This window comes from Helicoverpa armigera, chromosome 31 (genome assembly GCF_030705265.1).
Source record: "Helicoverpa armigera isolate CAAS_96S chromosome 31, ASM3070526v1, whole genome shotgun sequence".
Classification (NCBI taxonomy): domain Eukaryota; kingdom Metazoa; phylum Arthropoda; class Insecta; order Lepidoptera; family Noctuidae; genus Helicoverpa; species Helicoverpa armigera.
The window spans coordinates 1,066,693-1,094,138 of NC_087150.1; the positions used below are offsets into that span (position 1 = coordinate 1,066,693).

At 37.3% G+C, this 27,446-nt stretch overlaps 1 long non-coding RNA gene across 1 annotated transcript in view; it reads left to right on the forward strand.

Annotated features, from left to right (window-relative positions):
* Positions 1-27,446, forward strand: part of LOC135119228 (uncharacterized) — a 115,324-nt gene extending 87,878 nt beyond the window's left edge. The window contains exon 4 of the long non-coding RNA XR_010278062.1: positions 27,410-27,446. This is a non-coding gene — a long non-coding RNA (uncharacterized LOC135119228). The remainder of the gene's footprint in view (positions 1-27,409) is intronic.

A 27,446-nucleotide genomic window follows, 5' to 3' on the forward strand; every position in this document is an offset into this window, starting at 1 on the left:
GTTTACTCTGTGCACTCGGGCTTTATATTGAAAATATAGATTTTAAAATAAACTCCGATTTACGAGCACAAATTGCCATTGAAACGGCTGAAGCATTTATAATGAAATTTGCATTTAAACGCAGCCAGCTTTTAGCTAGATTAGTTCCTGACATGAAATCATAGACTACTTTTATATCCGACTTTTATAGTATGGCAACCCTGAGTAATATAAATGTCAGTGTGGGCTTGTCTGTACCGTAATCTGGTGAACTGATTGCGATGAAATTTGGTATGGCTATAGATAGGAATATGTACACGAAGTTAGAACTTTTCGAAAGTCGATAAAAATAAATGGAAAAGCTACAAGTTTTGGTTAACCAAGCACTAGCAAGCGCAGCGTAGGACGTCTACCAACAAGGTGGACAGACGACCTTAAAAAGGTCGCCGGAAGACGCTGGATGCAGGTCGCCTCCAACAGGTATCTGTGGAGATCTAAGGGGGAGGCCTATGTTCAGCAGTGGACGTCCTATGGCTGAGATGATGACCAAAGATCCCGACGAATTGAGATCCTCCTCGTTTTTGGGAAGTCGAGTGAAAAAAAAATATTATCCTAATATTACAAAGCTGAAGAGTTTGCTTGTTTGTACGTGCTAATTCAAGAACTGCTCCGATTTGATAAATTCTTTCAGTGTTAGATAGCCCATTTATCCAGGAAGGCTAGATATAGGCTTCTTCCTACAGGATGCGGGTGAAAAAGCTGGCAGAAGCTAGTATATAATATGAATATTATTTAATCTATCATACTAATTGTATCTTTTTCTGCTACATACAAATATACATACATATGTATTTATGTGTGCCGTATTTCGTAGGCACGTTAAATTGGTAGGTCCCGGTTGTCATTTGAACATATTTGGCAGTCGTTACAGGTATTCAGAAGCCAGAAAGTCTGACAACCAGTCCTGTCTGAGTAATTGGGTCGAGGTCAGATAGGCAGTCGCTCTTTGTGGCACACTGGTACTCAGCTGCATGCTGTTTGACTGGAAGCCGACCCCAACATAGTTGGGCAAAGGCTAGGCAAATGATGAAGTAGCTCTTTCAGGACGCGGGAGAAACCGCGGGTAAATACATACATTGTTTTAAATATACGTAGAAATACGAACCGTTTTTTGTTTTTCTTTTTCTGTTTCAAATGAAAAGGCAAAAACAACGTTCCTTTGTACAAAGCAAAAAAAAATATGTTAATTAATTTTCAAACAATTTATTTTTAATCTTTCTCTCTATCTTTTATAATGAAAACATTTCATAAAAGATAATAAAACGTAATGGAGGAATAATTATCTTTTGGCATTTTTAATTATTGTAATCTTTTTTCAGAAGTTCTTGTTTTTTTGTTGGCCTCAAGGCATTGGGTAAATAGACTGTTTTAGAAAAACAAATTATTCGTACTTACATTATAAACAATAAACGACCTGTACGTTTTCATATTTATGTGCCAAAATAATTTTTACAAAAAAAGTCATCATTTGCCTAGCCTTTTCCCGAGTATGTTGGGCTCGGCTTCCAGTCTAACCAGATGCAGCTGAGTACCAGTGCTTTACAAGAAGCGACTGCCCTATCTGACCTCCTCAACCCAGTTACCCAGGCAACCCAATACCCCTTGGTTAAACTGGTGTCAGACTTACTGGCTTCTGACTACCCGTAACGACTGCCAAGGATGTTCAATGACAGCCGGGACATACAGCTTAACGTGCCATCCGAAACACAGTCATTGGTGTCTAAGATATACTTAGAAAGTACATAGATACTTCCCTATATACTATTCTAAAAGTATCAAAATCATACGTAATATAGGTGCTACGCATTCGTAGCTACTACGTGCGTAGGCGGTACTACGGCGTAGCAGCTGTGACATTTATATTGTACTAGCTTTTGCACGCGCTTTCACTCGCGTTCTAAGTGTTTTTTAAATCCTTTTTCAGTACATATTTAAGGATTTTTTTTCGATTTCATGTTTCTAGAATCAATGATTTCAACTAAGCGTTGATTAGTCAATCGGACAAGCAGTTTATCGAACTAATTTAACCATCTTCCAAAGATCGTAGCGTCATGAACATTGTCAGCTGTATGTAGTTCTGATGACAATACAATAATATGGTACTGTCGAACTGATCTGATGATGGAGCCGGAAGATATGAACTGGAACTTCATGATGGAACATCGTATCATAGCTGTGTTTGGACTTGTTAGAAAAGTCTTGTAATGAATTTTACGTGCATTTATAAAAGTGTGATTTTCTAGTTATTATTATTAATTTATTGTAATGTTTTAAGTTATTCATTTATTTCTATTGGAACATCAAAGACAGCAATAATATAACTAACCACTGGAATTAAGAAACTAATGCAATTATTTTTGTTCTGCCAAAAATCTGGTCAAGGTTATTTTTAAAAGTCTGGTATAAGAAGCAATAAAAATATTATCAATAAATGCAATAAGAAATTTTATTCCTTTTTGGCTAGATTCCATCAAAACACTAAGCAATATAGGTTAAGAACACTAGAAAAACATGCTTTTATAAGTGCAAGTAAAAAAAATACCTAATCGTCGTTTAATTCATTCCAAGACTTTTCTACCTATATCTTAAGTATATTAAACAACTAAAAGCTAGAAACACACAAATTAATATCTGCCTATTTTATTTATTAATCATATTTACAATAAGTATTAAAAAACTTAAAACTAAAAAGCGTCAAAAAATTCGTCCCCATCGCTGTCGACTGGGAGCGTACCCAAGAGGCTGGCAGCATTACCTCGTTGGATGGCCATGCTGATCCTTTGTCCGAGGTAATAGCCAGCCTTTTGGTCACGAGAAGCGGCAAGAGCTAAAAATAAAAATAAAAAACTACTTTTATATTATAAATGTGAAAGTATGTGAGAATGTATGGATGTATGTTTGTTATTCAATCACGCAAAAACAGCTGGACTGATTTGGTTGAAATTTGGTATGTAGATAGGTGATGTCCTGGATTAACACATAGGCTACTTTTTATCAACACACCACGCGGGCGAAGCCGCTGACAGAAGCTAGTATATAATAAACTTAATGCAAAGATTGGCGACTTAGATTAAATGTATCGGAGTCTAGAAGTCGGTGACGAAATAAACATAGCTGTATCCACTAGACACTGACTTCTAGGCCAGTGCTCTTAAAAGTATTTTCTTGCTTTTGTATAATTTATAGAAGTTACTAGCTTCCGCCCGCGGCTTTGCCCGCGTCGAGTTCGGTTATATCGCGTTTCCAAGAGAATTCTTCAAAAGTCCGGGATAAAAACTATCCTATGTTCTTTCTCAAGGTCTACTCTATCTCTGTACCAAATTTTGGTTCAGTGGTTTAGACGTGAAAGCGTAAGAGACAGACAGACTAAGTTACTTTTGCATTTATAATATTAGTAGGGACTGTATTCGTTGTTTAAACGTGAAATTTTTCGGTCCCTCTTCTTCTTTCTTTCCAAATAAAAATACATAGCCATGTCAATACAGAACCTTTCTTTTTCAAAGTCGGTAAAAGCACAAACTTGTTCCATAGTATTGTATCCATTTCGTTGTGTAAACGATGAATCTAACCGCATTTTAGCGTGCTTCCATTAAAAAATTAGGCCACCATCCATTATCTGGCGTTCTGCCTTTGTAATGTCAAATGGGGGGTTGCCAAAACGAAGCGAAAACAAGGGATAGATCGGTAATAGAAATCGCAGTTAGAGAATAGCTTTGTGAATTTTAGAAGACTTTCATAAAGCAGCACGGAGCCTGGAAGTTGGTGATTGATACACCCGTGCATCGGAGAGCACGTAAATGTCGGTCCTGAGCCTGATCTCTCTCCGGTCGTGTCGGATTGCCGTCCCATCGGGTTATGAGAGTGAAGGAATAGGGAGTGCACCTGTGTCCAAGCAAATGCTTGTCTACTATAATATGTCCTGCGCAGCTGGCTGATCTCCTTACATGAGAATAGCCGCCGTGGCCGAAATCGGGCGTGGACGCCATTATTATGTAGAATGTAAAAAAAAGAGTCAATTTGACAACCAATTCTGAATTTTTTAAAGTTAAATATATCCATCCACGTGCAAGAGGTGATCTCAAATAACGAGAAAAGCCACGGAAATCAGCTACTATAATCATATGTATTTATTCAAAACTCGAGCAAATATTACTTTAACCAAAATATAAGACAACGGTATACGGTAGCAATATTGTCTCTTATTGTGAAACATAAATTGTGTTATATTACATTACTAGTATATACTGCGGTTTCACCTGTATCTCGTGGGAACAACTTCCTGTATCAGGATAAAATATAGCATATAACATTCATATAGACGTAGCTTTGCCTTAGTGAAATATTTTTAAATTCGGTTCATAAAAGTAGATCCAGAGATTCATCTCTAGAGCCTTTTCCCAACTATGTTGGGGTCGGCTTCTAGTTTATCTGGATGCAGCTGAGTACCAGTGTGTCACATGGAGCGACAGACTACCTATCTGATCTCCTCAACACAGTAACCTGAGCAACGCGATACTCCTTGGTAGGACTATGATTTGTCAAGCTGTCTAGCTTCTGACTACCCGTAACGACTGCCAAAGATGTTCAAATAGCAGCCGGGACCCAAAAAATTGAACGTGCCTTTTCAATCACAGAGAAAATTTTATGACATAGTTGGTCACCTATCCTCGGATCAACCGCGCCAAGCGTTGCTTAACCTCATGATCGAACCTGTGCGGCTGTTACTTAGCCACAAGATAATCCCCAGCTAACTAAACTCTTTATAATCTAGATTAAAGTAAGGATTAGCACCTTAATTCACCTATTGTCACTAAAAAGAATAGGCTTTTAAATAATTCCGAAGCCATAGTAAAACACCCCTAAAAGTCTACTCGGAGCATCGAACCAACTGGAACCGAGTACTAGACAAAACACGGTTTTATAAATGCACATAAAATCATTAAAAGACTTTTCTAACAAGTCCAAACACAGCTATGATTCGATGTTCCATCATGAAGTTCCAGTTCATATCTTCCGGCTCCATCATCAGATCAGTTCGACAGTACCATATTATTGTATTGTCATCAGAACCATACACAGGTGACAATGTTCATGACGCTACGATTCTTGGAAGATGGTTAAATTAGTTACCTTGCAGTAGTTGTTGCGTGAAAGACGAACAAACATCCATATAAACAAATTTTCGCATTCATAATATTAGTAGAAAAGTCCAACCAAGTCAGCTAGTCTAACCAAGGGATATTGGGTTGCCCGGGTAACTGGGTTGAGGAGGTCAGATAGGCAGTCGCTTCTTGTTAATCTGAATCTGAATCGGAAGCTGAATCCGGTAAAACTGGAAGCTGACCCCAACAAAGTTGGGAAAAAGGCTCGGAGGATGATGATGAATATTAGTAGAAAAGTAAGGAGAAATGGCGAGTCCTGTTGTTTCAATACTCTAAGTTACCCACTGAACAATTTAACCAAAAATACCGAGATTTGTAAACTTCTCGAGAAGTAAAAAAGTAAGTTTCTTTGCCAGTGTATTTTTGTTTCTCCCATAATGAATACCAAACTCCTTATTCAAAAACTTTTTTGTTTAATTTACATTCGAAATAAGGCAGCCAAGTGTGTTTGAGTTCAACTGTTTTATAGCCGACTTCAAAAATAGGAGGTTCTTAGTTTGACTTGCGTATTTGTTTGTAGGTACATACATATCATTATCATCATGACGTTATCCTTTATGTACGCACATATGTATGTCTGTGTGCAATTATCTCATGATTGGCAGAACCGATTTTAATGCGGTTTTCGACAACATAAAAGATACGGACGTAGTAGCTTAACCTTTGATAGATAATATTATGACGTTAAGATAATTTTTTAAAACCATCTTTTACTACAGGGGTGCATTGTCAAAATTACAGCTGAATGATATTAGGTACTCTTGTTTAATATTCAATGTCAAGATAATTTTTCGAAACCTTTTGAACAGACATGTTTAAAAATCATCATCTGCCGAGGCTTTTCCCAACTAAGTCGGGGTCGGCTTCCAGTCTAACCGGATGTAGCTGAGTACCAGTGTGCCACAAGGAGCGACTGCCTAACAGAGCTCCTCAACCCAGTTACCCGAGCAACCCAATCCCTTGGTGATACTGGCGTTAGACTTACTAGTTTCTGCCTACACGTAACGACTGCCAAGGATGTTCAATGACAGCCGGGGCCTACAGTTTAACGTGCCATCCGAAACACAGTCATTGGTGTCAAAGATATACTTAGAAAGTACATACAGACTTAGAAAAGTTGCATTAGACGGGCAAAAAACAGTGTTCGATGTTTTTAGGGTTCCGTACCTCAAAAGGAAAAAACGGAACCCTTATAGGATCACTTTGTTGTCCGTCTGTCTGTCTGTCTGTCTGTCTGTCTGTCTGTCTGTCTGTCTGTCTGTCTGTCAAGACCCTTTATCTCAAGAACGCGTGGACGTATCAAGCTGAAATTCACATGAAATACTCAGGTCTATTGTCCCTTTAAGCTGTGAAAATATCAAACTTCTAAGCCAAGCCAATCAAAAGATACAGCCGATTATGTCGATATTTTCAACAAATTTTCGACACTCGCAAAGGAATCAAAACCTACAGGATACTTCCCGTAAACTCAGAGTCTTGAAATTTGACATGAAGCATTGTCATATAATGCAAATATAGGAAAAATTACGAAAATCTCATTTTTTTAGTTATATAATGTAAAAAAAAATATTTTAATAAAATGAAACTTACTACCTTATTTCTCACAAACGAATAAAGGTATCAAATTGGAATTTATACCAAATACCTAGGTCTATTGTCCCTTTAGGCAGTGAAAAAATCAAACTTCTAAGTTAACGCGATCAAAAGATACAGTAGTTATACCGACACCTTAGACGAATTTCCGTCACACGCTAGGGAATCAAAACCTACAAGGTACTTCCCGTGAACTCAGAATCTTGAAATTCGGCAAGAAGCACCGTTATATAGTACAGATAAAGGAAAAATTGCGAAAATGATAAATTTGAAGTTACATAAAATATTAAAATATTATCAAATCAAATATTTTCCTCATTTCAATGGGGAATTTAAACGACCAAGTTTGACGGATTTGAGAAAACATTTCTTTGTAGTAAAAGAGTATACTCGCCGTTTATTTCCATTGTCATCAGGTCAGGATCTGATGATGGAAATCCTGAGAAATCGAGGGCAACTATCAGAAATTGTAGGCATGCATAGGATTAAAACTTGATTCTCAGATGTATGTCTGGTGATACTATCAAACAGTGAAGGTTAGAGCTTACCTGATGATGGAGACGTGAGAAAGTCGAGAGAACTCCTCAACGGTATGTTTTAGTAACGTCGTGTAAAGTTTTTATTTTTAACTTTTGTGAAAAGTTCTCGTCAATACGAATAAAATAAGCCCAAACACGTGGTAGTTGCAACATACCGTTCAGGAGTTCCCTCGACTCTCTGTAGTCTCCATTATCAAATCAGCTAAAAACCTTCACTGTTTACCAGTACCCTCAAAATTACACTCACATGTCTGGTTTTGACTCGATGCGTGCCTACAATATTCAAGAGTTGCCCTCGATTTCTCAGGGTTTCCAGATCCTCATCAGATCCTGGTCATCCGAATTGACATCCTCCTTCTTTATGAAAAGTCTTTAACAATAAAAACTAGCATTGCAACCTGTACAATCCTCTGAAACTGCTTGTCTTTTATATTTTTCAAACGATCCTGGACATTCGTCTCCATGGAATTTTTATAAAATATTTATATTCAAAGAAACGTCATACCATTCTCCACGATTTAAAACTACTTTGATTCATGTCCGCCAGTTTTTACAAAATGGGTCAGATATGCCCAATGACCTTAATTAGCTATTTTCAATCAGATTTCTGAATGATGACTACAAAATGTTGTATATAAATAACTTTAATAAAATAACTTTTACAAGGTACTGGCCTACTATTTTAGTTATATTATAAAATAAAAAATATTAACTATTTTGGTCTCACAAAATAATCATAACTATGATTGTTCTAAACTGAACGGTTGGAGCGAGACTCACTTTTTATCTATACAGGATTTGTACGGAACCCTCGGTGTGCGAGTCCGACTCGCACTTGGCCGGTTTATTTTGCATAAAAGTTGTCTAACCAAGTTAGAATTTCCAAATTCCTACAAAATCTATGAGCTAGACCACTGGGTTATTGAATTCTCTAATACTAAATGACAGATGGACTAACATGGCCGCTTGCCAATACAAAATGGCGGGCGTTTTGGCGCGAAATGCTAGAACTTTAGTTACAACTGTCTGTCGGTCTATGAAATCTATTTGCGGGTTTGTTAAAGTTGGTTTCTGAGCTGAATAGGGATTTTAAAGTTTAATCCTTGGATTGAGAATTTCTTTTATTAAAGATATGATAAAGATAAAAAGTGATTTATTCAAAGTAGGCTGAAAATCAGCACTTTTTGAAGGTCTTTACAAAAGACAGACCCCAAAACGCCCGCCCTTCACCACTTCGTATGTGCTTTTGCTGGGAAGAAGTGGTGGAACAAACTCCCTAGCAACAAAATTCTGTCTGTATGGTTTGAAGAACCAATACAAATTATTAAAAATATCATCATAAAAATTTTTATACATTAATAACACGCTTATATTAGCTTCACTTGTAACTATTATAACTATGTATATAAGAAAATCTTGGAATCTTAATTGACCCACTTCCCGGTCTTCGATTAGGATGAAATTTTGCACACGATCTGAGTTCTGATGATAATACATGACTAGCTAAGAAACACCTTTACAAATCCAATATGGCGGCCTCCCCAAAAAGGTGAACTGGCTCTTTGAAATCCACCCCCATGATATTGGTATCAAATAGTAGGGTTTGCTGTTAGAAATATGAAAAAAATGTTACGTGTCTTAAAGATAATGCTGTTTTAGTTTTTTTTTTACTTTTATTGTTGATAATTATTTAATGTCGATATTTTAAGAGGTATCTTTCTGAAACACGGAGGAACTTGTCATGACAAGATGGTCATCAGCGATCTGACCGCGCCAAACGTTGCTTAACCTTATGATGGACCTTATGTTATTAAACTATTGGAAATTTTCGCCATTTAATTGTTATTTTTATAAAGTCAAATAGCTTTTTAGGTTTCCAATTTACCTTTAAGAGCTTAAATAATTCCCATAGCGTCGGCGAGATCAAAGGCGAAAGAACAAAAGCGATGATTCAAAGTAAATTTTCAATGTTAAACGTACGTTAAAGTTAAATTATTTTTGCGGAAAAGGTTATTTCTATGTGAAGGAGCTCGTGGTTAAGTTACAGCCCGGGTAATCATGAGGTTAAGCAACGCTTGGCTCGGTTGCTCCGTGGATGGGTGACCAAATAACCATCTTGTCATGACGAGTTCCTCCGTGTTTTACAAGGCACGTTGAATTGGTGTGCTGTGATTAGATAGAAAGTCTGATAACCAGTCTTATTAAGCCAGTAACTGGGTTGGTGAAGTCAGATAGAAAGTCGCTCCATGTGGCACACTGGTACTCAGCTGCACCCGGTTAGACTGGACGCCGACCCCAACATAGTTGGGAAAAGGCTCGGCAGATGTTGAAAAGGAATAGAGACTTAAAAACAATAAAAACGGGCAAAACCATGAATACAACTAGTTTCAAATATAAATTTCAAAGCCACATTCAAAGTTTAATATATTTGAAAACGCTGAGCAATAAAAAGAATGGTTTGCAATTTCAATCCTATTCTGATTTATAGGTAATACCGGTGCCTTGCTGATATTAAACCATTTGAATTAAAACTCGCTCTTTCTAAACTACAGTCGTGGTCTAGTGGGTAAAGAACCAACCTCTCAAGTATGAGTGTGTTCGAGTCCAGGTCAGGCAAGTACCAATGCAACTTTTCTAAGTTTGTATGTACTTTCTAAGTATGTCTTGGACATCAATGACTGTGTTTCGGAGGGCACGTTAAACTGTAGGTTTGGGCTGTCATTGAACATCCTTGGCAGTCGTTACGGGTAGTCAGAAGTGTGAGTCTGAGAAAGAGTCTTGCCTAGGGTATTGGGTAGCCCGGGTAACTGGGGTGAGGAGGTCAGATAGGCAGTTTCATCTTCCGAAACACGGGAGAACTCGTTATGACAAGATGGTGACCGCGCCAAGCGTTGCTTAACCTTATGATCGATCGACCCGTGCGGCTGTTACTTAGCCATGAGCACCCCAGTATTATAACATTACATAAATTAATATTTATTAGTCTAGGGAATTCACAGAAGCAATTACAGTAATTAGTAGCTACAAGTATTTCTATAGAAGTGTTGAGTCATAATTTTTTATGTAATGTAATTATCATTATATCACTTTTTTTGCTGTGGTCTAGTAGTCTGGAAGTTGGTAATTGATACACCCGTGCAACGGAGAGCACGTCAATGTCGGTCCTGCGCCTGATCTCTCTCCGGTGGTGTCATATTGTCGTCCCATCGCGCCATGAGAGTGAAGGAATAGTGAGTGCACTTGTGTCCAAGCAAATGTGCGTGCACTATAACATATCCTGCGCAGCTGGCTGATCTCCTTATATGAGAACAGCCTTGGACGCCAGTACATTGTGTCACTTTTTATATATAGGTCATACCTGATCTTTTGTATACTAATCCCAGATATTTCCCCACGGTTTCACCCTCGTCCCGTGGGACTGCCCGTACCGGGATAAAATATTATAGTTTAAGATACTCGGTAGCTTGGCAACTGTGAAAGAATTTTGAATCGGCTGACAGTTCGCTTGGCTTAATAAATCAGTATGGAAATGAATGGTAGTACGCACATAACAACGATCAGGTATTTGGCTGGTACCAGACTGCTTAAAAACTTTTTTTGAATTCACGATTTTCTTGAAAAAATATTTTTTGAACATCTTAGGCAGTCGTTACGGGTAGTCAGAAGCTAGTAAGTTTGACACCAGTCTCACCTAGGGGTATTGATTTGCCCGGGTAACTGTGTTGAGCAGGTCAGATAGGCAGTCGCTCCTTGTGGCACACTGGTTCTCAGCTTCATCCGGTTAGACTGGAAGCCGACCCCAACATAGTTGGGAAAAGGCTCGAGAGATGATGATGTGTAAAGTCTGAGCTAGTAACATTCCTCGTCCCCCTCGCCCCGCATGTTGTCGCTACTTTCTTAGGAGATTTTGCGTTATGACATCTCTGCTAGTCATTTTGTTTTCCATGGATTCAACCATAAATAACATATTTTCATACCACCAACATTGAATACGAATTACGCCTTCCAATAACCACGGAAATAATATTTTTAGGGTTCCATACTCAGAGCGTAAAGCGGGACCCTATTGTTTTCGCTCCTCTGTCCGTCCGTCCGCCCGTCTGTCACCAGGCTGTATCTCATGAACCGTGATAGTTAGGGAGTTGAAATTTTCACAGATGATGTATTTCTGTTGCCGCTATAACAACAAATACTGAAAACTAGAATTAAATAAATATTTTGGGGGGCTCCCATACAACAAACGTGATTTATTTGCTCGATATCCATAAATATATATAGAATATTAGTTTGGATGGTACGGAACCCTTCGTGCGCGAGTCCGACTCGCATTTAGCCGGTTTTTTTCATAAATGTGAACAAACTCCTTGGAGTATGTATAGGTATCCACTTGGAGGTATGCCAAGCACCTGTGTTGGTATTACTTTATGGGATATTATAAATTGCATATCAAATAAATAATCGCCTATCAATAAATACTCATCATTTATATTCTTTTTTACATCAAATAACTTACTTCACTACAAATAAACTAAATGTTTAACAAAACTCAAACTGCAGATAATTCGAAATTATACATCAATATGACATTACTTTTTTTATTATAATGCAATACAGTTAAATTTATTCTTGTACAAAAATACTACATACATAGCATTAATACTGACTGCACAGCAAATTTTCCATATTTCATAGCAAAATAACTATCCCAGTCGCATATTAACCAGTAAGTACAACAAAACCTATTCATCATATTTGTCTTAATTTTCAAGAAGCCATGCTCGGCAAATTTAATGATTATTATAACAAAAAAATCCTGTCACATTGCATTATTTCTAAAAACAGAACAAATTATCTGAAAAAGGTTCGCGGCTTCGCGCGCTTTTTCGTCACTGGAGTGCAGAGTGGCGCGAGCGAGTAAGATAGAGTTCAATTAAAAAACATTGTATTAAAAATTGAAGCTAGTAATGAAAACGAATCGCTGCAAAACCGACTCCACGTAGTCTTGTTTGCCCTACCCCTAGAGTGCAATTCAAAACCGCGTAGGCGCGGAGGGGCGAGGCGGTGGTGAGCGTGAAAATCATCTGCGACGATAAGCTCGCATGGGACCGCCGGAGCCACGAAGCGCCGGAGCCGTGACAGAAGCCATGCTTGCTGCATGTTGCATGCTTACTTCCATGTTGCATGCCTGCTTACATGCTGCATGTCTGCTTGCATGCTTCAGGCTTGTTTGCATACTTCTTACAGGAAAATAAAAATTCCAAAACTATGCCAAAAGATGATTCTGACTATAAACATTCTGAAATATGATATTATAGTACCTAGTAGCCTTTTAATGACTACTTATATGAAATGTATGCCAAAAGGAAGTACTGACAATGACTAAAAAAGCACCTGCCCCATTTTTTTTAAGAACTATATGTGCAAGCATAGCATCGGACTTGCGATCCGACTCAAATACGTGGCGCCACCTGCAGAAGCTAAAAATGTGCCTATTGGGCAAAAAAGGATTCGATAAATTATAATTTTGTATTTAATTTTATATTTTTTTGCTGATCTCATTATGCCGTAATTAATAAATAATAAGATGACTGTGACTAATAAAAAGCTGTTTTATTCAGAAAAACTGCTGTAAATAATATAAAAATAGAAGCTATATTTAAAAGAAAAAGAGTTAACATGTATAATGTGCATTAAGATTATTAGCTGTGCATTGATGAAAAAGCTTTTGCTTAAGGAAAAATCGCTGTACGCTGCGAAAATAAATTGTAGTGTGTTTAGTGATATTTTGAGTTGAATATTTTGCTGTGCAATCAGTAATTTTGATGGGAATTCGGAATCTTATTGCATAGAAAAAGGATATTTTTTGATTTGCGTTTAAATACTACCCTTACTTTATCTGTACTTTGTTTACATAATATTTGTACTCTACTACAATGTATACTAATATTATTTACTAGCTGTTTTCCCGCGGTTTCACCCGCATATTTTTTTTTAGCGACGTTAAAAATCATCAAATGACCCCTCCCGCTATGGGTTAGCAGCGGTGGGGGAAAGTCAGCCTCTTACTGACTAAAAACCGTCGTGTTCCGTCGTAGGCCTTCTATGTGCCAGAGCCGCGGTATCTCTTTCGAACAACCCGCAGCCCCGGCAGGCCCCGGCCCTACTGGGCCCCGCTGTTCACCCGCGTCTTAGGTTAACTTTTTCTCGTAGTGAGATAAAATATAGCCTGTTTCTCGGGGACAATACTAATATTATAGAAAGGAATCATGTTTTTTTGTTTGTAACATAAAGGTTGCGAAAGTACAGAAGCGATTTGAAAAATTCTTTCACTGTTGTAAAACTACACTGTTCCCGAGTAATATTGGCTATATTTTATCCCGGTAAGGGCAGTAGTTCCCAAAGATAATATTATCAAAATAATTCTAATTTCCCGTGTTTCAAATTAAAAGACCTTGACTAATAAAGTTGCTTTGTGGATCCCGGCTGTCATTTGAACATCTTTGGCAGTCGTAACGCGCAGTCAGTAAGTCTGACAACCAGTCTTGGCAAGGGGTATTATGTTGCCCGGGCAACTGGGTTGAGGAGATCAGATAGGCAGTCGCTCCTTGTGGCACACTGGTACTCAGCTGCATGCGGTTAGACTGGAAGCCGACCCCAACATGGTTGGGGAAAAGGCTCGGAGGATGAAATATGTTCTGCACAGTTGGCTAATCTTCTTAAATGAAAACAGCCGCTGTAGCTGATAGTCGGATATTAGGACATCATCAGTTACGAAAAGGCTAGACATTTCACGAACTCCCTAAGAAGCTATTATTTAAACCAAACTTAACAGTGAATATATAAGTAATAGAACAGAAGCTCTTATCCCGGCGGCGGCTCTTTGATCTTTAACCTTAGTCGGCGCCTTTGAAGTCCGACTTTGTTCAAACTTCGAGTTATCTCAAGTTGTCAAGTAGTGTTAAATCGTCAGTTAAAAATATTCAGTTTGTGTATTTTGATCTTAAAAGTTAAATACCTCTTGTTTGGTTAATCTTTAGGTACTTAATACCCTGTACAGTGGAAACTTTTAGTCGGCGGAAAGTTTGAAGGAACTGGGTTGAGGATGTCAGATAGGCAGTCGCTTCTTGTAAAGCACTGGTACTCGGCTGAATCCGGTTAGACTGGAAGCCGACCCCAACATAGTTGGGAAAAGGCTTGAAAGATGATGCGTTTGTTTGTGCTCATAAATCAGTATGAAGATGAATAGTGATACGCACATTACAAAGATCAGGTATTTAGCCGGTATCAGATCGACTCAGCATTTTGATTGGATTCACAATAACATTCAAAATAATCGGGTCAACTATCTGGTGACTATTATTTTAAATATCTGCTACACGCGTCCCGAGGGAACTACTTGCCGCACCCGGATAAAAGTAGCCTACTTTTATGTTATTTTGATGTATGTAGTTTCATCAACATTCATTCAGCAGTATTATTTTTTGTGAATTTAATATTATAGTATCTGTTCCCCACGGTTCCCAAAGCCCCCGAAGCAACTACTTCCCGCGCCCGGTTAAAACGTAGCCTTTGTCATTTCTCGAACTCTAGCTGTAAACATTTTCAACTTAATTGGTTTTATAGTATTGCGAAAAGCGTAACAGGCAGACAAATTTACTTTTCTAATATTAGTTAGGATTGTGAAGTTATTAAAAACCTGTAATTTTTTTAACAAATATTGTAAACAACTCTGTACTTACATATTTCTTTTTTGGAAATAAAAGATCGCTTTCTATATTCAATAAATATTGTTCATGAAAATTAAAACACGGGTATGTGTGTAATTGGGTACATACTATTAAAATAAATAACAAAAAATCTAATCATTTCAAATCAACTTAATCTTAGATTTATCATTTGGCTATCATTTTCCCAAAGTCACTACATATATTGGGGGCATTATTTCTTAAATACTTTTCCTCTAGCCAAGAACCAAACCCACTTCACACCTTGCATCATCTGGCTAAAAATACAAGTAGAAAATCATTCAGCCATCGCACTCCCTGTATCGATCGGCAAATGATGAGTGAGAGGCAGCTATATACGTGTCTCTGTCACACGTCACTCATGTTGTGCTGTAATTGATTTTGTAACTTATTTTGAACGTGATATGGTCTAGTTTTGAATGCTAATTGTAAGAGAGGTTGCAATTTTTTTGTGCGTGTGTGTTGTTGTAATTTGATTATTTTGTTTTGTTTTTTTCTTTGAAATTAGTAGATGTTTTGATGTTTTCAAAAATAACACTACTATTACTTATTAAATTACATTTTTTTGCAAATAAATATAAGTATGTATACTATGTCTAGTGTATATAAAATTGTTTTTGTTTATACCCAAGTAAAGACTCCTAAACTTTTGCAAAATTTTTTCACTGTTGACAAGCTATATAATCCCCGGATGACACAGACTATACTTTATCTAGTTATGCGATGTAATTCCAAGGGACGAAGAGGAAACCGAAAAAAAACAGGAAGTATTGAATAATCAATCAAGTACCTAGAATTTTATTAAATGTGTAAAACTACTTCAAACGGATTAGGAATAAAAACCTATATCTGTCTCCTGTTTCTAACCTCCCTGTAATTCTTTATTTACAAAAAGTGTAACTAACACATAAATACTAGGTATACCTATAGACTAGTTTTTGTCGCCTGTTTCACCCGGCTCCTGTGGGACGTACTTCATGCACTCACGTAAAAACAGCCTTCCTCGATAAACGGGCTGTCTAACACTGAAAGAATTTTTACATCACAAATAGTTCCTGCCACCAGGACAGTTGATTCATCTTGATTGTTGGTGATTGATTCACCCGTGCATCGAAGAACATGTAAATGTCGGTCCTGCGCCTGATCTCTCCAGTGGTGTCGGATTGCCGTCCCAGACTTACAAAAATCCCCTTCTAATTATTGTTCCTAAAATTTTTGGCGTATTTCTTCCCTCTGAGACGTTTTTCATTACTTTAAATTACTTTTTGGAAAAAAAGTGCTCTACCTTAACTAACATTAGATTCCATGACATAGTTACATACAAGTCGACCTAATAAAAGCGTGTTAAGAAACGCTCCCGCTTATAGCTTGCCCCACTACAATGACTTGGCGATTTAACAACGAAACAATTTGAAACATTTCGTGTTCGCAAAACCCTGTTTCTATTATAATAACAAAACGCTAAACAGGTCGATAACAACGGGGACAGTTTTCAAAAGGGGTGTGGCTTTTAGGGTTCCGTAGGCAAAGGGTTAAACGGAACCCCGTTACTGAAACTTCTCTGTCTATCTGTCACCAGTCTTAGCTTATGAGCCGTGATATTAACTTATTTGCTAGTGGCCCTGGTGGTGATTTGCTACGTAACAAGTCCACCATTTTGTTACAAAAAAAAATTGATAAATTAAGAGCCGGTCGACCTATTTTGTGCAAAATTCACATAAACCATCTGCTTAATAGTCCGAACAAGCCTAAAACATTTGGTTTGGATAGGTGAGACCGGTCATGAGCTACAAAATTACAATGAAAAGAGGCATTCATTTTTATACATGTGTATGTACAATAAACACATGACAGAAGAATTATTAACATAAAATAGTACATGTGGCATAGTGGTACTCAGCTGCATCCGGTTAGACTGGAAGCGCACCCCAACATAGTTGGGAAAAGGCTCGGCAGATGATGAGATAGTGTATACGGAAACCATACGTGCGCGAGTCCGACTCGCACTTGGCCGTTTTTTTGCTAGTTATAACTGTTATTTTCTCATAAAACCGTTTTTGTTCCACAAAGAAGTTTGATCAATCTTCTATTTTCTATATGATCGATCAAAGAAGCTGTTTGCCTTTGACTATCCAGTAGAAAACTCCAAATTAATAACTATTACTAAAAGATAAAGTTAGGTATGATATAACTAGTTTGTGTTGTGGCGTCGACTGCGGTGAACGATGATTTTAATTTTGTAAAACATTTTTTTTATTGGAATCTAGCTTTCGCCCGCTTTTTCACCCGTGTCCCGTAGCCGGATGGTGACAAAAACTAAAAGCTTCTCTCGGGTCTAAGTTACCTCCCCTCTAATTTTCAGTCGGTCAAGACGTTTTCATGTTATGTCGTGACAACGGAAAGCGGGTTTAATTTTATATATTTAGACTAGCCTTTTTCCCGTAGTTTCACCCGCGTAACTAGCTTGACGCTTCTTAAGTACATGTAATAGGTATATATGTAATAAATAATAATAAAAAACCTTTGAAAATATCGCGTTTAAGCCCTATGTATTTATTTAACGACAAATATACACAAAATAGGTAATGTAACACCATTTTGGAATGCAGTTAAAAAGTGACAAACAAAAAGGTTTATTAACCCGCATAAAAAAATCGGCCGAGTTCGAGTCGCACTCGGGTTGTAAGTAGTTCCGTACCATTGTCTATAAAATGGCAAAAAAAATACGTTTACTATATTTGACTCCCCTAAAATGTTTATTTAATTCTAGTTTTCAGTATAAAGTGGCAACAAAAATACATCATCTGTGAAAATTTCAACTGTTTACCTATCACGTTTTGTAAAATACAGCCTGGTGACAGACGGACGGTCAGACAGCGAAGTCATACTAATAGGGTCCCGCTTTTCCCTTGGGTACGGAACCCTAAAACCGACGTTTTAAGTTACCATCTAAAATATAAGCTTACCTACACACTGCAGACTAAACAGTCAGCCGAGAGTTGGCCGATAATCGAAGTATTTTTTTACAAAGGATGCTTCTAAACGGTGCAAGTAGCTTGCTCATGTTGAGGCACATGCGCAGGTTACATGCATTGTAAAAACGTGCGGGTCCAGCGACTCGCGCGTGTACCAAAGCAAGATACCCACCCGCGTGCTCTTGTCACTTGCGCATGTTAACTTGCTCCAGCTACATGCACCGTGTATATGCACCCTCAATCAAAGTTTTTAGTCAATCTGATACCAGTCAATACCTGATCGCGCTAGATCAAACTCATCATCATGTCCCGAGCCTTTCCAACTACGTTGGGGTCGGCTTCCAGTCTAACCGGATTCAGCTGAGTACCAGTGCTTTACAAGAAGCGACTGCCTATCTGACCTCCTCAACCCAGTTACCCGGGCAACCCAATACCCCTTGGTGAGAATGGTGTCAGACTTACCTACTGGCTTCTGACTACCCGCAACGACTGCCAAAGATGTTCAATGACAGCCGGAACTGTCGGCCGACTAAAAGATGTCAGTGTGCGAATGTAAAGGAAGGGAATTAGTATTCATTTCGCGAAGAAACAAAACATTATCGTTGTCTTAACTTGACAGTTTTAATTTAGAACAAAATACATTTAGTTTTTTGTTTTTTTCATAAAGATCTTTACAGAACAAGCATATTAACCCGTAACTAAGCTAACCATCTTCCAAGGATCGTAGCGTCATGAACATTGTCAGCTGTATGTAGTTCTGATGACAATACAATAATATGGTACTGTCGAACTGATCTGATGATGGAGCCGGAAGATATGAACTGGAGCTTCATGATGGAACATCGTATCATAGCTGTGTTTGGACTTATAAGAAAAGTCTTGTAGCAAATACATGCATTTATAAAAAGTAGTTTTCAACTGTTTTAAAACCAAGTTTTAAATTGTTCAATCTTTACTTAGTACCATTTCTACTTAGATATTTATATCTTCAAGTTTAAAAACGTTTGCCGAGCAAAAGGTCACGGGTTTGAAGTGACTGTTTGAACTCTGTGGTTCAAACACGGTCATATTCGGAGAGTAGGTAGTACAAGGGGTAGGTTGCTTTGCTACTTGATGTAGGTTTGATTCCCAACTCTCAAATGATGATCGATGATGTATGTATTTATGTTGGCGTTATAACAAAAAATACTAAACTACAGTCAATATTTGTGTGATGAGCATGCTTATTGGCTGTGGTCTGGGCAATATGTAATATTTATTTATAAGTATATGTATATGTACATGTAAAGCATATGTAGTTTGTTAGTCGTGTTAGCACCCATAATACTAATAAATAGCTTGCCTTAGATCTTACCGATCTACCGATAATTTGGTGGCTTCCATACAAGGAACATGTTTTCTTTGCTTGTTATACCCATAGTGCTTAAGTCCGACTCACACTTAACCGGTTTTGAAGTTTTTTTTCGCTCTGGAGTTTCGGCCTGCAAGGAAATACCTACTTCATCTCGCTTTTAAAGAAGATTTTGATGTCAGAAAGCATTGTTTTCAATCTATTTCCACAATGAATTTAATTTATCATTTACTTACCAGCTTTTCCTAAACTAAAGTAATCTAAAACTTAGTACGGAAATACAACCAAAAACTGGCTGCTTACATAAGAAAATAATGTACGATCAAAAAACTTCTTACCTGCCTACATTTTTCTCCTATAATGGCTACGGAACCAAACCTAATGGGTTCAACACACGCATGTTACCAATTTACTCTTTATCAAATAAATGGTCAAAAAATTAAATTTATATCCCGTTCTTTATATTGTGTTAAACTCTTTAATAAAGGGTTCAATGACCATATTAAAAAAATATTGCCGTTTTCCCGTGATTTCACCCGCGTCCCGTGGGAACTACTGCCTGTGCAAGGATTAAAATATAGCCTATGTTACTCGGGAAGAGTGTAGCTTTCCAACTGTGAAATATTTTTTAAAAAATTTGCCAATCGTTACGGGTAGTCAGAAGCCAGTAAGTCTGACAACCAGTCTAATCAAGGGGTATTGGGTTGTCCGGGTAACTGGGTTGATGAGATCAGATAGGCAGTCGCTCCTTGTAGCACACTGGTACTCAGCTGCATTCAGTTAGACTGGAAGCCGACCCCAACACAGTTAGTAAAAATCAACGCAGAAGATGACATCCCATCATTTATGTCTTTTAACCGACCTAAAAAAGGAGGTTCTTAGTTTGACTTGTATGTCATGTCATCATGCTTTATAATAGAAAAAGGGTGAAAAAATTCTGGCTACTTTCTATATTTCAAGTTAAGCACAAGACCCAAGGTCTGGAAAAGGATGGGTGGCCCTGCTCCAATTACTATAGCTAGTTTAAATGAGACGTATCCGAGTATAAACGCTCGCCATTTGTAACATAAAACTGTTTGTTATTATATTACTATAAGTTTCCACGCAAGCTTTTATAAACCTTGTGAAATATACCAAGCGACAATATGTATATTGTATAGCTTTTACTAGCTTTCGTCAGTGGTTTCGTCCACTCTCCCTTGGAAACTAAGTCGCGTTTGACCATCGCAAAAATATTGGGGTTGGCCCCCTTTCTGATAACAACTGAGTATGAAACAGAGTGACTTCCTATCTGATCTCCTCAGCCCAGTTGTCCGAGTAACTCAATACCTATAGGCAAGAATGCAAGTCGAGAGTTTCTGGCTTCTGAATGACCGACTGTCAAAGATATTCAAATGACAGCTGGGACTCACTTTACGTGCCTTCCGAAACACGGAGTCAACCATCATGATAAGATGGTCATACACGGATCGACCGCGCCAAGCGACCTTATGATCGACCCGTGAGGCTGTTACTTAGCCAAGAGATCCTTAAAACAAATGAAAGCTATATACTAATATATAGCTTTGGTAAAGCATTGACACTGGTAAACAAGCTTAAATGAGTCCAATCACGCGATATGGGTCGGCTGAGGAAAAAAGTATTTTTCTGTTAGAAACTGGCATTCACGTTGGGTTTGTTAACCGTTTATTCAGCAGTTGGGTAAGGAAATCTTTGGAAATACAATATTAGCATACTATTGCAGCTTGTTTTTTGGATCTGGGACGTTTTTCATATAATTGTTTTAACCGTCCAACTCCGATTTCAACTTGAATTTGGGTTGTGAAACCATAGAACGACGACGACCTCGATGGCGCAATGGTCACCATGCCCCGAATCTGAGGTCCCGGGTTCGATTCCCGGTGCGGTCTGGGTGTTACAATATGTAGTTATCAATATGTATATATGTAGTTTATCAGTTGTGTTAGCACCCATAACACAAGTTAACTAATAACTTACCATGGGGCTAACCGACCGTGTGAGAAAAAGGTGTCCTGACATTATAAAAGAACTAACAAAGAAATCATGGTTGTTGTATCGGATCCCATACTATAATGTTCTAGTTTTTATACTTTTTAATGTATATTTTCCTTTTGTATGTGGTTTTTAGTAATTATTGTTATAGCGGCAACAGACGTACATATCGTTTCAACTGTCTAACTATCACGGTTCATGAGATACAGCCTGGTGACAGACGGACAGCGAATTCTTAGTAATAGGGTCCCGTTTTCCCCTTTAGATACGGAACCTTAAAATGTTGAATATATAACTAAGTTTGACACGTATTTTCTTTTTCTAAATTACTTATCATCAAGTATTTGATGAATATTTTATATCCAGTCTATTTTAGGCGTACATTTATCATATTTTCAAAGTTCACATACATAGGTACTTACCAAATTATCCGCCTCGCTTATTTGGCTTGTTTTTAAAGAACATTATTCATAAAATATATTTAAAGCTGTAATAATGTTAGATATACAGTTTATAAAGAAATTATCGCGTTTAATTTAAATATATTGTCAGCATCTGCCGAGCCTTTTCCCAACTATGTATGTTAGTGTCGGCTTCCAGTCTAACCGCATGCAGCTGAGTACCAGTGTGCCACGTGGAGCGACTGCCTATCTGACCTCCTCAACCCAGTTACCCGGGCAACCCAATACCCAGACTGGTTGACACTTTAAATTACAAATTTCCTAAAGAGAAAGGATCGTTTTTAAGAGGGGAAGAGAGGGTCATATATCGTTGTCCCTCTCAGGTACTCGGATACATTTTGCAAGGGTAGTTTTCACCCCTTAGAACACTCACACACTGCAAACTTTTAGTTGGCCGATAGTATATCTTAGACACCAATGACTGTGTTTCGGATGGCATGTTAAACTGTAAGTCCCGGCTGTCATTGAACATCCTTGGCAGTCGTCACGGGTAGTCAGAAGCCAGTAAGTCTGACGCCAGTCTAACCAAAGGGTATCGGGTTGCCCGGGTAACTGGGTTGAGGAGGTCAGATAGGCAGTCGCGCTGGTAAAGCACTGGTACTCAGCTGAATCTGGTTAAACTGGAAGCCGACCCCAACATAGTTGGAAAAAAACCGGCCAAGTGCGAGTCGGACTCGTGCACGAAGGGTTCCGTAAATTACAGTTAAATCAACCTATCTCAAAAACTATAAGAGATACTTTGATCAAACCAAAAATCGTTGAAAGAGTTAATTAGCATGCATCACCTCTATTTTTTTTAGAATTTTATACCCCGTAGTTATAAAAATAGAGGGGGGGGGACATACTTTTTACGACTTTGAGAGCTGATATCTCAAAAACCGTTCACTTTAAGAAAAATGTTTTTTAGAAAACTTTATATCATTTTAAAAGACCTTTCCATTGATACCCCACACGGGTATGTACATCGAAAAAAAAAATTTCATCCCTCAGTTACATGTATGGGGGGCCCCACCCCCAATTCTTTTTTTTACTATTTAGTGTCATATTTTTGTAGCGGTTCATACAACACATATTCCCATCAAATTTCATCACTGTAGTACTTATAGTTTCCGAGTAAATCGGCTGTGACAGACGGACAGACGGACATGACGAAACTATAAGGGTTCCGTTTTTGCCATTTTGGCTACGGAACCCTAAAAAGGCTCAGAGGGAGAAGAGTTTGTTTGGGCTCATAAATCAGTATGAAGATGAATGGTAGTACGCACGTTACAAAGATCAGGTATTTAGCCGGTATCAGACCGACTGAAAAATTTGATTGGAGTCAAGATTTTCTTTAAAAGAAAATTGCTTACTATCGAGTCAACTATCGGCCGACTGTTTAGTTTGCAGTGTGTGGGAGTGGTGGGAACTCTTAGGGAAACTTTTAGCTTAGGGTCTGAAATTTTGTGGTAGGCATAGTTTAGCTTTGTTTTACTAAGGAAAGTAAATTGCGGTTTGTATATCAAGGTCAAGTTAGGATGGGTGGGTCGTGGTAGTCTAGTGGTTTAAGCAGCCTCTTAAGTGTGTGGGTTCGACTTTAGGTCAAGAAAATAAATTGTTATATGTACTGTTTTAGTGTGAAATGTGTAAAATGTGAAATAACGATAAAAGTTAGTCCCTACTAACATTATAAATGCGAAAGTAACTGTCTGTCTGTTACGCTAAACCATTGAACTGACTGAGTTTAATAAAAATTGGTACAGAGATAGAGTTGACCTTGAGAAAGAACATACTGTCTGTCTGTTACGCTAAACCAATGAACTAATTATAATCAAATTTGGTACAGAGATAAAGTTGACCTTGAGAAAGAACATAGGATAGTTTTTATCCCGGACTTTTGAAGAGTTCTCTTGGAAACGCGATATAACAGAACTCCACGCTTGCGATGCCGCAGGCGAAAGCTAGTTTTTTTAAAAGTATTATAAGTTTAGTTTTCTAATAACTTGAAAATATATGTCATTTATGTACTATATACTTATAAAAACTTCAAACTAGTTGCATTATGATTGTTATTAGCGATGCTCGCCAAAAATAAAGTCGTCAAATGTCATTTGGTTTTGACAAGAAGATTTTTTAGTCATTACAATTTTGTTTTCATTCATATTCTTACAAATTAAAAAAATACGCGTGTACGTTATGCTATACATACACGCTTATATTAGCTTCACTTGTAACTAACTATGTATGTAAGAAAATCTTGTTATCTTAATTTGACTCACTTCCCGGTCTTCGATTACGATGAAATTTTGCACACGCTCCGAGTTCTGATGACAATACATGACTAGCGTGTTTGTAGTTTTTACACGCTTTTTATTAGCTTCACCTGTATGTTTGTATGTTTGTATGTTTGTAGGTTTGTAACCGACTTCTTTGGGCGCGATTTTGACCCACTTTAAACGGCCAGATTTCGTTCAAACTTTGTAGATTTATTGAGGACCGATGACAATACACTAATTTGATAAAATTATTCCATTTTTAACCGACTTCCCAAAAAGGAGGAGGTTATACATACACATCGATTACTCCGAGGTTTATAGACCGATTTACGTGATTCTTTTTTTGTTCGACTCGGAATAGCTGGCAGTGGGTCCCATAGTCATCAGGTCAGGATCTGATGATGGAAACCCTGAGAAATCGAGGGCAACCTTCAAAAGTTGTAGGCATACATAGGGTAAAAACTTGACACTCAGGTGTACGCCTAAAAGCACTGTTCAACTGTGAAGATTTGGAGCTGACCTGATGATGGAGACCAGAGAGGGTCGAGGGAACTCGACAACTGAATATGTAAACTACCTCGTGTTTGGGCTTAGATTATTTGTATTGACAAGACCTATGCAACAGTGAAGGTTTGGAGCTGACCTGATGATGGAGACCAGAGAAAGTCGAGGGAACTCGACAACTGAACATGTAAAATACCTCGTTTGGACTTATATTCTTTGTATTGATGAGAACTTCCCACTTGTAAGGATAGTGACAACTATTCGTATTACTGAAAAGCTTTAAATAAATAACCTTTTTACAAAAAAATTAAACCGACTTCCCAAAACACTAAAACGCAAAAAAAAAAAACTAATTTTAGGTGCACCGGCCTAGAAGTCGGTGGCAAAATTAACTTAGTAACATCCATTAGACACCGACTTCTAGGCTTTTCAATTTGCAAAATATGATTTCTGTTAATTTATATAATTTTCATCTATAGTCGATAAGGTAAGAAAATTAATTAAAATTTTCTAGAATTTTTCTCTACAGTCGATAAGGCAGGACTCGATGTTAATTTTTATTTCCAATAATTATCTTTAGCCGTTTTCTCTAATATTGACAAAGTTTGTATACTAAAGAGAATTTTAATTCTACAAAACAAATAATAGTTTTGAAACAAACTAAAAAGTAGAAAATAAATAATAGTTTAAAAAAAACTAAAAAACACGCTTTTTATAGAAAAACGAACTAAAAATTAGAAAATAAATTTTAATGGATTTAAATTAAGAAAACAGTGTTAAAAATTTCAATGAATATAAATTAATAATAGTGTGAATACAAAAAAAAATATTTAAAAAAAGCGTGGGGTGCTTTTTAAGATATTATCGAAATGAAAATCACTGTACTCATATCTGTTAATAAAATATTTAGAACTATTGACACCATGCACCCCACGCTTTTTTTTAAATATATTTTTTTGTATTCACACTATTATTAATTTATATTCATTGAAATTTTTAACACTGTTTTCTTAATTTAAATCCATTAAAATTTATTTTCTAATTTTTAGTTCGTTTTTCTATAAAAAGCGTGTTTTTTAGTTTTTTTTAAACTATTATTTATTTTTACTATTAATTATAATTTCCTTTTCTTTGCATATATCATACGAAAAGTTAAAGTAAATATCAACTTACACACTGGAATCTACAATTGTCGCTTACAGTGTAAAATCGACGCGTTTCGATAACTTGCTTACCCTAGTGTACGAAAGACTTAACATTCTATTGTAAATATCCCTCTCTCGTGAAAATTATTTGACATTCAACTTTCCATATGATTAACGACCATAGTATTCAACTGAAAAAGTTTTGATCGGTCTTAAAGTCGGTGACGAAAAAAACTGTTGCATTTTCTAAACATCGACTTCTGGACCGATGCACATAAAAGTATTATTAAAGTCTCCATCATCAGATCAGTTCGACAGCACCATATTATTGTATTGTCATCAGAACTACATACAGCCGACAATGTTCATGACGCTACGATCCTTGGAAGATGGTTAAATTAGTTACCTTAGATTCCATTACACAGTTACATACAGATCGACCTTAAAAAAGCGCGTTGTGAAGTAAGAACCTCGTTTTTGTAAAGTCGGTTAAAATTCATTTAAAAAAATAATAATTCGTTATTATTATAACGAAATTGCTAACACACCCAGTGCTGAAGTATTTATGAGACTCTCTATCCTTGTCTAACATGTGTACTCTTATGGAATTGACCGGTATGCTGTCTCTTTCTAGCCGAGCATGCGCAGTGAGCATTTCTTTGTTCCTCTGCCCGCTTGTATATATATTTATAACAAGCTATGTTTCTGAATGTATCATATTTTAAACTAGCTATTTCCCCCTGTTTTACTTGCGTCTTTATTCACGTACCTGGGATAAAATATAGCCTATGTTACTCGGGAAGAGTGTAGCTTTGCAACAGTGAAAGAATTTTTCAAATCGGTTCAGTAGTTTCAGAGCAAAAGAATGTTTTTTTTTTCTATATTATATTAGTATTTTAAATTCATATATTCAAGCTGGCTTTACTTTACTCGAAAGATTTTTTTGGCCTAATTTTTGGCGAATCATCCTAACTAGATGTTTTTATATTATGTCGGGATCAATGACCAGTGTTTTTCGTAGAGTGACTGACTATCTGACCTCTGATGATTACAGTGGTAAAACGATATTAATTGGTTGTCTATCTGGATAAAAAGTTGCAAAAAATATAATATAGGTATGTATTTATTTGTCGCTAAGTTTTCGTTTACTGTAATACTAGTTTTTGGGTTTAACCCGCTACCCAAGGTAATTATTTCCCACACCCAGATAAAAAGTATCCTAAATGTTATATTGACAAATAAGCTAAATGTACATCTATTACTGCTAAGTTTCAACAAAATGCATCGAGTAGTTTTGCGTGAAAGAGGAGCAAACATAATAGGTAATGGCGTCCACGGCCGATTTCGGCCACGGCGGCTGTTCTCATTTAAGGAGATCAGCCAGCTGTGCAGGACGTATTATAGTGCACGCACATTTGCTTGGACACAGGTGCACTCACTATTCCTTCACTCTCATAGCGCGATGGGACGACAATCCGACACGACAAACATACTCATATGTAGGTAAAACAGTGAAAACTGCATGAATCCACGCAATAGGTTTCGAGGTTATCGCAAACAATTGTCTCAGTTAAAGACGTTTCTTTCTAATGACATAATTATTTATATGCTTTTCTTTTTGTTTCAGATTGCTGCTCAAATAATAAAGGGAACAAGGAACAAGG